The sequence below is a fragment of the Diuraphis noxia genome, unplaced genomic scaffold, assembly GCF_037042655.1.
Source record: "Diuraphis noxia isolate RWA-SAM2 unplaced genomic scaffold, SU_Dnox_SAM2 contig0002, whole genome shotgun sequence".
In the NCBI taxonomy this organism is placed as follows: Eukaryota; Metazoa; Arthropoda; class Insecta; order Hemiptera; family Aphididae; genus Diuraphis; species Diuraphis noxia.
In genome coordinates, this window is record NW_028301712.1 from 22,770,135 (window position 1) to 22,785,709 (window position 15,575).

Consider the following 15,575-nt stretch of genomic DNA (forward strand, 5'->3'; position numbering starts at 1 on the left):
TAGCTTTCAATATAATATGTATAGTTATTACACCAATTACATAAAACATACGATAGTCTAATGTTCTCATAATATACATGATATTATATTGATTACCTACCTATATAATATTTTACCGAGTTTATAGTTAAGTGCTAAGTGAGAGTTAAAATAGTTAAAATATGAATTCTGAAAAGATAAAATATTACAGTAAAATAGTATAAAACGATAGATGGAGTACTGTAAGACTAGAGCGCCGGTGAACTTGGTGAGGTTATCATTTCGACTCTAAAATTAGCTTTTGAGGCTTTCAACATGCTACCACAAATCTGACCATAATCAATAAAATACTTCTTAAAATCGAAAAATAATAATAATATAAAAATATAGGTAAATTATCGCATCTATTCATTCAATTGCATAGTTAATTATTACAATAACTACTCAAACAAACAAACTGTAGCCCATAGGTATAAATGTTTTAGTGTGTCGTTCGAGAAAATGCTAAATGGTAATTAAATATTTATTACAAAAGAGTAACTTCTCACCGTCGAGAGTTTTATTTATTTTGTTTTAAAATATATCACGACTGGACGCTATAATATATTAAATTGTATTTTTTGTGAGTTTAGTTTTATTTAAATGACCTAGTATAATGATACGCATTCCTTATACACGCATTCGTATTTTTGTGTGCATGTGAAATTCTTTGCAGAATTAAATGAATAAATAAAACATTTTTGACATTCCTCATATGGTTTCAACTCTGGTTAAGTAGATAATGCGCATACATACTCTTATATACTCGAGTATCACAATGCAACTATTGATAAATTCCTTTATAAGTCATATTATACCTCTATACTTTTCAAGCCCAAAAGTAAACTTTTCTTCGTCGATATATTCTTTGATAAATTTAACATATTGTGTAAGTTCTTACAATACACACGAAATTTTCAGAATTGAATCGGGCTAATGGCTTCTTTTGTGGCTTTCTAAGTTGAAGAATCCATTACTACGTCTAAATCCGTATTGCCGGAACATATGCATAAACACGCACACACACACTCACACACATACAGTGGTAAAGAAGCGCATGCGCGATTCAAATATACATTTCGGTATTGAAAATCTCATTCCCACGGTACTTTTTTTTCTAACCTTACAGCTTTACAACAACATTTTTCTGGATTTAAATAACATACGTCAGTTGGTATCTATACATAAATCTCAGAGTTAAAAAAAAAAAAAAAACACTATAAAACGCAAAACAAATTGAAACGAGTGAATTCAACACGATGTAATATGGAGGAGAAAAGTTAGAGTTCGGTCAAACGGGCTATCGGCGCGTAAGGTTTATCGAATCATCGCTCACTCAACTCATCTGCGATACTTATAAAGATGAAAAGCTTGTTTTAAGAATTAAATATAAGTTTAATTTATTGAGGAATGATTTGCGTTGGATGTAGAATGAATAAATGATTCAACACGTATAAAATATTATACATAATGTTTTGAGAAAAAGTCTGACTCGTACACAAAATGTAGTATGGTAAAGACAGTACAGTGCCATAGGGCTATGAATCATTATCATTATAAAATCAAAAATTGTAAATTTAAAATTATAATGTATAAGAAAAATACTTATTTGTATAACATTTTGTGAGCACGTGAGGTATAATCTATATGTGCATGTAATAGAGTTTGTGTGGTTGAAACAATTAATATTATTAGATAAGTATTATTCTATGGTGCGACTTTGTATAATTGAATTCTAATAAATAACATTCAACCTGCTCAATTATTTACTTATATTCCAGTTATAATTAATGTAGATTCTGAACGTGGCAAAGAATGACGTGTGTCTTATTTTTATTATTATTATTATTATTTATTTTTTATATCTGTGTACTCGATAAGTAGTTGAAATAATGCTTTAGTTTTCAACTTGAGTATTTTTGTGAATATACTGATATCATTTGATGTAATGATATTATATCATTAAATTCGAATTTGGCACTATCCACCACATTGACTTATTTATAACCTACTGTACTGAAAAGCGTTATCCACTTTTTTTTAGATGACAATTGATACATTATTATGATCATGTATTTTCTAACTTACTGATTGAAAAAATTAACGAAAAATGCATCTTAGTTAATAACTATATTCATAAATAAGTTTATTTTTCATGTTTAGTAAATAGCACTATTAATTAAATTAAATTGTGAGTCATATTATATTGCGAAACATAACTATCAAAAACATATTTTAGATGAAATATTTAAATCTAATTTTTCCGAGTTGTGTATAACTCTATTGATCATCATATCATAGTTCGTCAAACATTTTAATTGTATAATAATCTTATTTTTAAAATGCTTCAAACACGCCATAGTAACTCAGGTCAAATAAATTATCAATCAAAAACTGATTAAATATAAGAGCCTTATTTTTAGAAATATATTATCTTAGTGAATAGTGATAATAAAAAAAAGTTATTTGCACTTATGTCGAATACAATATTATAATAAGATATTTTAATTTGATAAAACGTTCGTAAAAAAATATTTATATTATAATATCACCTAGAAATATTATTTGTCAAAACACAATAGTAATTTATGTTGTTTGATATAATGCACCTCAACTCTCATTTTGATGATGGGAAGCTGATTATCAAAGAGCTGATTCTATTTAACCAGATTTCATATGATCGTTATGATAAAGAGCCTAAATTACAGCATGCTGATTAATAATTTATAAGATAATAGTATATGTTGCATTTTACAATTCGCTAAAATTAATTTAATTTTTCCAGTTTTTAGAAATTTTTTTTTGATATTTAACAAAGATAATGTTTATTAATATGTATCACATAATTTATATTATATAAGTCATAATAAAACTAAATATTTATTTTATAAAATCCATTATAATGTTGTAGACGAATCCTTGCTAATTTTTTTTTTTTATTAGTGTTAGGGCATTGACAGCAAGAGTCATTAGCCTGTGGAACTATGGGGAAGGGAACTGTTGGTTGGAACACGTGGGTGTTTGGCTGAATTTCGAATGGCCACCAGTAGATTTCTAACCTAACCTAACCTAACCTGCCCGGGTGGGAGGCGGCGGCCTCTCTTTCCAGACAGCGATAACTGCCCGGAAAGCGATGCCGCCCATGACCGGCATTCGAACCGTCGACGGTGCGCTTCGCAACCGACGCCTTAATCCACCCGGTCACTACCCACCCAACTATTAGCTAATTTATATTCACTTAAAAACCTACTTTCGATTTATATTTTTATTTTTTCATAAATATTTTTTTTTTTACTTCAACTTTAGTTAAACATTAAAATACACTTAAAAATACTAGCATCTACAATTGTCACACAAGTTCAAGCGGTCATGATGGATACGTAACTACTAATTATATACACCTGAATAGTACATTTCTTGTAGTTTGAAAATTAAAATTGTATTGTATAATTTTATGTTTGAAAGTTATGGTGGATAATAGTATATATATATACCTATCTGTCTTTTGACGTTACAGGTACCTATTACCAATTCTATGATGAATAAGTCAATTCTTATTTTATTAATTTATCGGTGGAAATTAAAATATTATCGTCTCTATGGATTCAGAATAAGATTTGTTGGATAATTTCATTTGGCCCATTATCTTCACCCTGTATACCTATATATGCTTAAAAAAAACCAACAATAGATGAAAATCACCGATTTTAAGTAAACCTATAAGATAACTTTTAAAATAGTATATGTAATCATTTTTATCAGGCATTTTGTTTTGAAGAATTAAGTATTTATCTTGGTACACATATACCATAAAGTTCTCATTTATTTTAAGAATTTATATTATTCATAACGTTTTTCCGCTCAGATAACAACGCAGTTACATGTGTGACGTAAGTCATGTACTTATTATTATGTCGGGTTGATTTAAAAACGTAAGAAGAAAAAAAATGAAAAGAAAATATTGTAATATTAAGAAGTTATAACAAAGACTTTCAGAAACGAAGCAACTCAATTTTACATTGTTTCGATTAAAATCTAAAAGCTCCATAATCCATCGGGCTTACAAGTTAATTCTACAATTATTATAATCGTTTTTAAACAAGACTGCATTTTGTCTTATTATTATTGTTATCTCTAGTAAAAACGTTTATCAGCGATGCTACATAGGAACAAAGAAAAAAAAAAACGAAACAAAAAAAAAACGAAAATCACAGGCCACGTGCTAGGTGTAAGTCCACGGCGCGTTGGTTTGATATTGTTATTATTTCGTTCAAATACAAAATTTCAATCGCGATGTTCGTTGCGCCCGCGTGGATTCATTATTGTTGGCCTGGCCCCCGCCATTCAATTTGCCCGATGGATTAAAAAGCAATAGTAACCGACTAGCTTTCTCGACGGCAGTGGCTGTGGCGGCACCCGTTCCCTTGTGCACGCTCTATCACACTCTCTCCACCTCCGTACGCTGTTCTCTCCGCCGCCTCTCTTCCCGTTCTTGATAACCTTCGGCAAAGACTTTTATCCTCTTTTATATATACGAAACGGACCTTTCCGACAAAGGCGATATCCGAAGCCGCCCCAGCAAGTACTCAGATGTAAAAAGCGCGTGTGATATATAAGCAACAAAGCAATTATCCACCACCACCGGATATAATATGTTTTAGCCTTTGCGCTGGTTAATGTACCGTGGTGTAATCATTATATTATATACTTGGGGCAGGCGGATGGTGTGTGAGTAGGAGAAGAAAGCGGACAAAAAATGCGTGTGTGGTGGTCGAAAATACTTGTACTCCGCGTACCGCAGCCATGCTTGTAGCTAAGCCCTTCTACTGCGTGCTGCAGTACCTTCGATATTCATGGTCAAAGTGGGAAGATTTGTAATTTTATTATCTTACAAAATAGTATGTACGTATACGAGGATACGCGTCTTTACTCTTCAGTACTCGTGTACTTTACAAAATTCCAACCGTTCTAAACCGTACGATTATAATAAATAAAAAGTGCAAAGTCGTATGTAGATTCACGGTATTCATAATTATTAGCGTACATGCAGATCTATCAATAAACAAATTAAATTTATCATCGAAATGAATGTATTTAGATGAAATTTATAGAGCTTGTCTTATTGTTATAATAATTGTGGTTTTGATTTCGTAAATTTATCTCTTATAACTTGCGTTCAAATTTCTTGAACAACTATACAACCATCTCTTTTAATTCTTTCATATTAAAAAATGTTTTCCATTAAAAAAAAATCGAAATTCGTGAAAATGTGATAATCACTCGCCAAAATATCTAGTCTGTAGAAAGGAGGGGAGTGTGGGAAAATGGGTAATATTCCATTTAAAAAAATATATGAGAAGTTCATGCGAGATAAGTGTGTGGTGTAAAGTCATCGTCATAGACTAACACCACTGATGGTATTACAACATTACCCCACAGAAATTTTTTGATTCTCCCACAGTTTCTTGAGAGTCTCGTCGTAAGCATTGAAAGTAATTGTTTCAAGTCGAAACATAACTTCTTCAAACATAAGTCCCTTCCGGATCGAAATTTAATTAAGCCCTTAATATGATCTTACGAACTAAAAGAAATATTTTGGTCACCAACGTAACGTCTGTAACTATTATATTTTGAATACTTTTGGATTTAACTATTTAAAATTGTAACAATTTATTACTTATAATTTATTAGTCATCTATATAAAATATAAGTGAGTGTTAAGTGGCATCCAACGTGTCATGCAAATCCCACTCATTTAAACTTGAAATCTAATAAAGCTATAAATAATATTTTATTAAATATTTTTGTAAATTGTATACCAATTAAAAAAAAAAAAATATTGATTGATACTTCAAAAATAAAACCATAAAAATAAAAATTACTGAGATAAAAAAATAGTTACCAATTAAAAAACAATGTTTTTTAAAACCTATGAGGCAATCATGATTATAATATTAAAAAAAAAAGCTGACAGAAAAATGTGCACATAATTTCAGACGAATAATAAAATTGGGATTTTGTGGTATAATATATTATCTGTACTTTTTTTTTTGTGTTCGTGATAGGTGTTTATTCGGTTAAAAACTTATAGGTTGAATTAAATATTCCATTACAATAATACGTCCCCGTGATAAAATGCTGCAAGAGAGATCGATATCAAAACACACTCCAATATTATATAATACACGTGGTGTAACGAAATGCATTCAATGGGGTAAGGCACGTCTGGTGCATTTAAGTCCCAACCTTATATAGCTGTGCATTGCCATTTACGACAGTATAGCCAATCCGATTAGCCCCTCTCTCCGTATTCAAAACACGGATGCACTATCTGTCTGCTTTGCATTCGTTCATTATTCAATGAAACTTCTATGTCCCATACACACCCACACAAACACACACACACATACACACAAACATACATAACGATGCACAAAGTGCACACGAATTTGTGTTAGCGGACAACCATTTGTTAGGATATGTAACAGCATAATACATCCGAGAGACGACTTCCACCGGATGTTCGCTGATAAGGCAGTTCTGTGACGTTTCGACCGCCAGAGTAATGACGAATTTCTTATCTGGTGCTACCGGAGACTATAATAATATAATAACAATAGTAATAATATTATTGTCTTTGGAGTCTGGAATATCTATAATAACAGTTGTACACGTTATCTCCCAACTAAAATATTTTGCAATAAACGGCAGTACCTACTTGATAATAGTCGGCAGCAGAAACAAAATATGTTGTTTATAAATATTTTATGGCATGTAAAGTAGGTAGCTAGAAAATTATTTTTGTTGGATTACCTAATAATTAACATTTAGATATAAAACGTGAAAAATAATTTATGATTCAAAAACATGATTCAGAAAAAAACACTACTATATCTTGTTAATTGCTAAGAGGAATATTAGACAGTTTGAAATTTATAAATAAAAATAATCATTTAAAAACGAATACGTTATTTATAGATTGCAATCTTCATGAATTACCGTCGATATATGAAAATGTAATTAATAAAATAAGGAAATTTATAAATATTTATTTTGTTTAACTTAAAATTATCATGATTTTTTCATATTTAGTTATTTTCATGATAAAAATACTATCTACATATATTTCACAATATTATAAAACATTTTAAAAAGTCTAGAAATAAATTGTTCATGTTAAATAATTAAGCGGTGGCTGATTGTAAGCCTCACTAATTAAACATAAACGATTCAATTAAACTCTAATTCGGACTACCTATTAAAAACTTTTGATGAAGTCAGTTTGTCGGTTAATCCCATTGTACACATTGTTACATCCATCTTAATAACTTAATTATGATTTTGTTCTAAAGTAAACTCTCTGTTCATCGTAGATACTCGATTATATATCACGCATCCGAATATATTTTATCTTTGTGTTAAAATATTAAAATTAATAAAAATCCTCTAGAGAAGAAGTTAAACAATATATTTATTTAACATAATATCAATGCACATATGTATTATTTATATATCATGATTGTGATAATTTATCTTATAGCTGATGTGCTGTGTACGAAAATTAAATCAGATTAAATATAATATCATCTTAGTGTTAAGAGAAGCAACGATTGCGTTGTAATAAAACAACAAATAAAGGTTAGTATAAAATATTATATTTTTTTGAAAGTATCTAAGCCCTGTGTAACTCTGCGAAACTCTTGAAATATTTTATTTCTATACTGACTATTTCTAACCTGACGGAATCTATCTCTTTTGCACTAGGCAAACGATAATACATATGTACTTATCATAATCTAGATACTGTGGTACCTATACAAGTCAAATTTATAAGCTAAAATCTATCTTCCCCGCTTACTTGTATTGCCTAATCACCTATTTAAATATTTTCTTGGAGATTCGTCATATTTTTATGAATATATGTAGGTATATTTACGCAATCACATATTTGAAGGTAAAATTTAAATAATTATTACTATTGATAATTTAGACAAAATATAAAGCAGTAGGTATACCTTTAAGAAACCGCTCAAATAGAGATGTGGGTCAAAGCATCCATAGATAAGAAATATGTAAATATTAAATTTATAACTTTTCGTCCATTACTACCCCTTGAGTCACAATGACGGTAATTGTTAATAAAAGATTATACTTATCGTAAGGATTATGTAAATCGTTTACGAAAAAACTTTGTCATAGACAGTATGTATACTGTTAAACTCAAAACCTAATTTTTTTTCCTTAAATTATTATTATGTAAAACAAGAAAATGACCAAAAACGAGGGGAAAAAGTACGCGACAAAATTAAAAAGTAAATAATAATGAATAATCATCGTCTTCTTGATCAGCTTTAAATATTTTAACCGTTGTTCAAGGCATGCTTTTAGATTTGATTAACGTCTTAAGCTTCGTTGGCGTTTCAATTAGTGAAATTATTAATAATGACAATCCCAATAAAATTTCCAAAAATATTCAACTCTATTACTTATAAATATCTGCGTTGGATGGAAGATGTACAAATTATACAATAATCTATAGCTGACGATAAAAAAAAATATTAAAATTGTAAAGAAACAGGTTATTGGATGTAAAATAATGGTACACGCGTTGAATTTGTATGAATAATTGAACCATAATGCTTTTTTAAGTTTACAATTACAATACAATAGGTATTAATATTAAAGTATTTCAAGTGTTAAAAAGCAAAAAAATCGTTTTAATATTCAAGAATTAATAAAAAACAATTTATTGTAATAATCATCATTACTAAAACGATAAAGATGTCGAAATTATTAACAGTGGAAATGTAAAATTGCAATAGGTACTTTTATGTTCTTTTGAACATTTCTTGTTAAATAAAAAATAATAATAAAGTGAGTAGTACTCACCCGAACGTCTGAGTTTCGCTATTTTCCAACATCATAAATGAACATAATATAATACGACTTATTAGATATTATGTCGATCAAAGCGACGGGTACATGTTGTGGCAGTCAGCGATTCGGCGGTATTATAGTGTAGTAGGTTATTAAATCTAAAGAAAAAAACCATTTGGTAAGGTGGTAGTCTACGATTCGCCGACTTGGAAACGAGTAAACATTCGCGTATCGTCACTCGGGTGTGCCTAAGTATGTGAATATTCCTAATGTGTTTAACGCGAAGACTCGTAACGTTTAGCGTCCAAAACGTTCAATATTTTCGCAAACCAATTTCGCGCATCTGCTCCGCTAAGATAAAATTACCATCGTGTCATCGCCAAGACCAAATCCTGTTAGAACGGGTTGTAGGCCTCATCGTGGTAGAGACGTCTAGACATCGTGTACCAAGAAAACGTATCCGACCGTATGTAATGTTACAAAATAGCATGTATATTTATGTATCATGTATGTAATTATATAATACCTATACATACGGAGTAGGTGTCGCAAATGTTCTAACGAGACAATCGTGACGCTCCGCCAAAAAGGTATTATAACAGTGATGATAATAATACATATATATCAATACAATGCGAGTACAATGTCATACCTACATATAAAATCATGTGTGCATCGTGTTGGTAAATCGCGCCCGGAATACAATGCGTTTTCAGCTGTTTCCCGTCGATAAAACGGTTTGCACATCCGAACGAATTCGGATCCTGTTAATAAAAACGAGACGGATCGTGGGCACAGTATATTATATAGTTTGGGTCATGACGTAGATGTGTACCATTTTCCGGCGGTTGCTCTCGGAGCGTGTAGTATTACTTATTATGGCGCACTTTAATACTTTGATATTATTATAATGTATAACGTGGACGGTGTACAACCGTTCGGGTTTGAAAATAGTATACCATTACGTATGACGGTACCTATAAGACGAACGTGATTTTTCGTTGACGATCCGTCCGAAGTCGATAAACATATTAATATGATAGTTTTTATTATAATACCACGATAATCGCTAGCAGTTAACAACTATAACGCTATAATACCAAAGCACCCATCGCACAATTTTTTTTTAAATTGACTATGTATTATTACATAAAAAAAATGAGACGAGACGGGTCACAAATTTGCTTACAAAACTCAGATATTGTGTTCAATCGATCAAGATCTATTTCAAAAATCCAGGAAACTATAGTCTATACGATTACCCCTTTTAAAATAAAGACAATAAAAAAAAATGATTTTTTTTACATAGGAGTTGAGTACCTAATTAATGTTTCATATTTTGTTAATTTTCTTTTTTAAATTATTTAAAGAGTACTACGAATTTTCCGATTTGTGCACCCTTCAGCATCATAAAAACTTAAGTGTACCAATAAAATCATATCGCAAGGGTCGCCAAATGGTGACCCGTGGTAAAATTTCACGCACTCGCAGACGAGAGAAAAAAGTAACCACTTTTACTATCATACGTTCTGGTGTTGTAATTTATTGTTAATTATTTTTTTTTACGTGAACAATTTTAAGATTTCTAATGTGGTACTTCAAAATAGGTGACCCTATCACATTGTATAGTTAAGTTATAAATTAAAGTAGTGTAAGTTCAAAATTGAATATTGGAGAAAATTTCTGCTCCAAAAAATAATAAATGACACAAAACAAAAAATTTATGAATTACACATTCTTTTAAAATCAATACATTGTTTTAACTAATCATTTATCACTTAGCTTAGAATTTAAAACCTAATTGAACTTGTTTTACGAATATATTGAAACATTACATTGTAACCTAAAATATTAGATTTTATAAACGATTTTAAATCAATTAACCAAAACAAAAAGCTAACTCGTGATCATATTACCTATCTACGATCTACCTATATTTAAAAAAACCATTTATTACCTAACGAAGATATTTGTTAAATGTTGTTTGAAACAAATTAATTTTGAATTGACTTAAGTATAATTTTTCCGTTTACCTATAGTATAAAAACTTAGATTGTTTTTTTGTTTTGGTTTGAAGTATTCATCACCATTTCCCTACATATGCACATATAAGAGTGTAATGTAATCTCCAGATAAATAATTTAGTGTATAAAATAAGTTAGTTTGAATTTCTTAACATTACGTGGCAACCTCGAATTTCTCCAATGCACAATTGTTACTATGATGACGACACGATGAATGGATAAGCACAATAAAAAACATAATAAGGAAAAGACGCAACTGGATTTGAATACAATACTGCTCAAAAGTGATATGGGTTAGGGAAGAGGACACATTCTCAAAATGAAATTAACTTGGTAAAGAAGTTGACTGGATACATGCGCGAGGACTCTTGACTTTAATAATCATCCCGACTTCACTAGGACGTCTTACCGTATTTACACTCAATATTTTCAACAGTATAATATGTTGGTAATAAAATCTAAAGTTTAATAACGTACAATTTCAATGGAGTGAATACAAATATAAATTAAATTAAATAATACATTGCTTTTAAATTATTGTATAACGTTTTATTTGGTGTAGATAAGAATACATAATATTTAATTATTTATTGATAATTATATTAAGAAAGTTTCCGAAGTATGTTCTTATTTAATAATAAGTCAACTAAATATTATAATTAGCAAACACTATTAATAAATTAATAAAATTACAAATATTTATATTTAATCTGAAATCTACTCATTTATAACAATTTAATTAAACTATTCGTAAAATATACCTTTGACTTTTTCAAAGCAAATACTAATATTTGTATTTAATTTTTAATATTTTTCATATATTAATAGTTAAAGGCAAATGCTCCTGAATTTAAAAAAAAAAAAAAACACGGAAAACGACAAAGTTCAAATTTAAAATTATTTTGGAATTCCTAAAATCTATTCTAAACACTTGTCAATAGAAGACATAATATTGAATAATGATAACAAAAAACTAAATACATTTATATCACGTCTTCTGCCATATTATAACACGATGACGAGTATAGAGAATTGTTTCCTAGTTTATTTGATGTTGAACAATTTTTATATTACAATCTTAAATAATATAATATGTTCTGTTACAAGATATTTATTATTACCTAACTTAACCTAAATATTTTTAACATACGTTAATCACGTATTAAATCCAGATTATTAAAATATGTATAGTTGAAAAAAATGTATTCTCTGAATGTTAGATACAACACTAAGCATATTCTACGTTACTAGAATTTTTTATATTTAAGTGTACAAACTTTTTTCTTAGAAAAGAACCAGAAAACGTCCAAAAAAAATGTCTATTTTATAATGAATGGTTGTATTTACTTTTAAATAAGACGTGTTGACGGCATAACAAATATTATCTAAACAATTAAATCTTAAGTCCCTTTTTTAATTTAGTTCACGGAAAATGTAATTTATTCATATTGTGAACGTTATAGATAGACCGTTTAAATTAAAAACAAAATAAATAAATAACTATCGTCCAACACAATAGTAATAGTGCTACAATATGATGAATAACCTTATGAGATACTCAATGTTATTGTTAATCAACTATAATTGTAAAATGTTTCGTTTCTGGTTTCCGGAGCCGTCCATATAAAACCCTTTATAATGTAATATAAATAGTATTTTTAAGTAATAACTGTATTGTTAGAACATAATATTGATTTTTCAATACATTATTTTTGAAAGTTGAATGAGTTTTATTTAGCATAGGTATCCTATATTTTTTGCCAGTTGTACCGCAGATAGTAAAAAATATTACTTTTATTGTCAATATAATAGCTAGTGTGCAGAAATATAATACACCAACACATAATTAATGGAAAAGAATAATGTACTGAACTACAGATTTATTATTTAAGTGTATTCATATTATTAACTAATATGGTGAGTAAATATTTCAAATATTTTCAATTATTTTTGTTTTATTAAGGTTTTTATCATGTATTAAAAATCTTATGTGAATTATGTAAAGAATAAAATATTGACAAAATGGTTCGATCTTTTGACTAATTAAAAAGTTTAACGTAGCATTTTAATCGGAACTCTTTTTGACCACAAAACTTTAAACCAGATATGACAAAGGCTACAAACGTCTATAAAAGTTTTAAGTGTATATAAGTTTAAGAAAATATCAATTGCTTATAAATCAGTCATCCATACTTTTACGAAACATTTAATATTTATTTCCAATTTTCATACACTTTTGTACTCATAACTTTATATCAATGAAAACACTTAAAAAGTGAATCGTAAAGTGAGACTTAGTTTTTTTTTTATTGGTCTTGAAATTTACAAAGAACTTCCGCTTCGACAACTATGGGCTATTAGCGTTGGATTAATTTATATAATTAGAAAGAAAGATAAGGAAAAAAAATTGTTAATTTTAATATACAAAATAAATATGTAAATTAGACTTAGTTTTATAGAAATTTAAACTGCAAAATATATTTGGATTTCTTTGACTAGGGTATTAGACATTTCATAATATTTGTGAAATTCTTAAATTGACTAACTACAAATAAAATGTAATTATAGGTACTCCAATGTAATTATATTGTAAATATATGAATTAATATTATAAATTTGAGTCTATGAAATTGAATTTAAAATCATAAATAACTCGAATTCCAAAGTTACTAAACACTTAAGATAAACAATTAATTTTAACAGAATATGTGGAGTGCACGTTTATTTTTGAATTTGTGCATATACAAATATTTTTAAAGGAATTATTCAGACACAATATTACTAAACTAGCGTCACACATTTCTGAACTATTTTATCGCTTACACTGGCCATCGTTCACAGAACTAATACTTTTCCTCACATTAGAACTAAACCGATGGTCTCGTATAGTATACTATAGTATAAATAGTGGGGGTTAAAACTCGATGATTCTAAATCCATCAAATGTACATTCACATTTCATACTCAGGCCTATAATCTGCCCCGTCTCCCTATCACACTCCACAACCAACCTTTTCTAACTACTCAGAATTTTCTTTACCTAAGTCTATACCTAGATCACCGTCTCACATTGGCTACCTACATCATACGTAACAAACGACTAGTTCTCAACAGACAACTTCACCTCCTCTTTTCGTCTAAACATGTCACAAAGTCTCAAATAGAAATATAATCCAAACATTTTAATACTGATGACTCCACAAGAAGAAAGCTCTTGTTTATACATCGAATGATACTCTCCACCGAAACCACCTCATCCAAGACCTCTCTTCCTAAATAATCCCAGGTGACCTTGGCCGATAGTTAAAGTGTAGCTAGTGCCGTGACTTATTAATCAAATAGTCGACTAACCACTACTACCCACACTATGAAGCACCATAGGCGCAACTAGAGGCCAAACACTGGGGGTGCTAAAATTATGTAGATGAAACAGACCCGTGGGGGCTATGCCCCCACACCTCAAGTTCCTACTTCAACTTTATAATTACTATAACCAATCTTAAATGCATTGTAAAAACATAAGCACACAAATATTTACCTCATAAACACATTAGGTATATTACCTATATTATTATTTAGGTGATTCAAATAATGACCTAGTATAAACAGATAAATAATATTATTTTTTTCAATAACTGATTTCAAAATAATTATACAATTTACATTTTTAGCAGTCACTTACATGAGGCACAATCATCTCAAAGATTAGGTAATAATACTATGTTTACATAATATACAATATTACCTATACATAATATATAATATACTATTTTACACTAATACTATTTTTCTTTTATTAGTGGAATTGGAATATATTTCCAATATTTCTGAAGAAGTAATTTTATTAACAACATCTCTTTCAATATTTAAACAACCTTACACAACAAAAAAAAACAAAAAAAACTTTTTCATATAATTTTTCCATTTTTTATGTTTTTGATCTGGGGGTGCTAAATTAAAGGCTGGGGGTGCTGAAGCACCCCCAAGCACCCCCCTAGTTGCGCCTATGTGAAGCACTTTAATACTTTGATATTATTATAATGTATAACGTGGAAACTGGACAGTGTACAACCGTTCGGGTTTGAAAATAGTATACCATTACGTATGACGGTACCTATAAGACGAACGTGATTTTTCATTGACGATCCGTCCGAAGTCGATAAACATATTAATATGATAGTTTTTTATTATAATACCACGATAATCGCTAGCAGTTAACAACTATAACGCAATAATACCAAAGTTTAATAGTTTCTTCAATCAATTAAACCAAGCCCTCTTATGTATCCCTCTATATGTTGTGCTTATTGTAAAAATATTTTATACTGATAGTACAAATTAAAATAAATAAAATAAAAGCGATGATATTAAATACAATATAATATATATATAATGTTTGAATAGGTAAAATTATAAATTAATGTCGAAACTCGATGAATAAAACATTTTAGTAGCAAGTAAAACTGTAAAACTGTACATAAGTTATAACTAATAGCAAGAATTTGTAATTAATTGAATACTACACGTAATCACAAAATATATTTTTGTGTCATATGAAAATTTCCACCAGATTACTGTACAGTAATACTGTAATAACGTTATACTGATAACTGTAGATATGACATTATTATTTTTCACTTCATAAGTATAGAGAGA

General features: G+C 29.1%; 1 protein-coding gene across 2 annotated transcripts in view; it reads right to left on the bottom strand.

Moving 5' to 3' along the window:
* The window catches only part of LOC107164063 (lachesin-like), a 139,646-nt gene that overhangs the window by 67,258 nt on the left and 56,813 nt on the right, over positions 1-15,575 (bottom strand). The gene's annotated exons all lie outside the window — the stretch shown is intronic.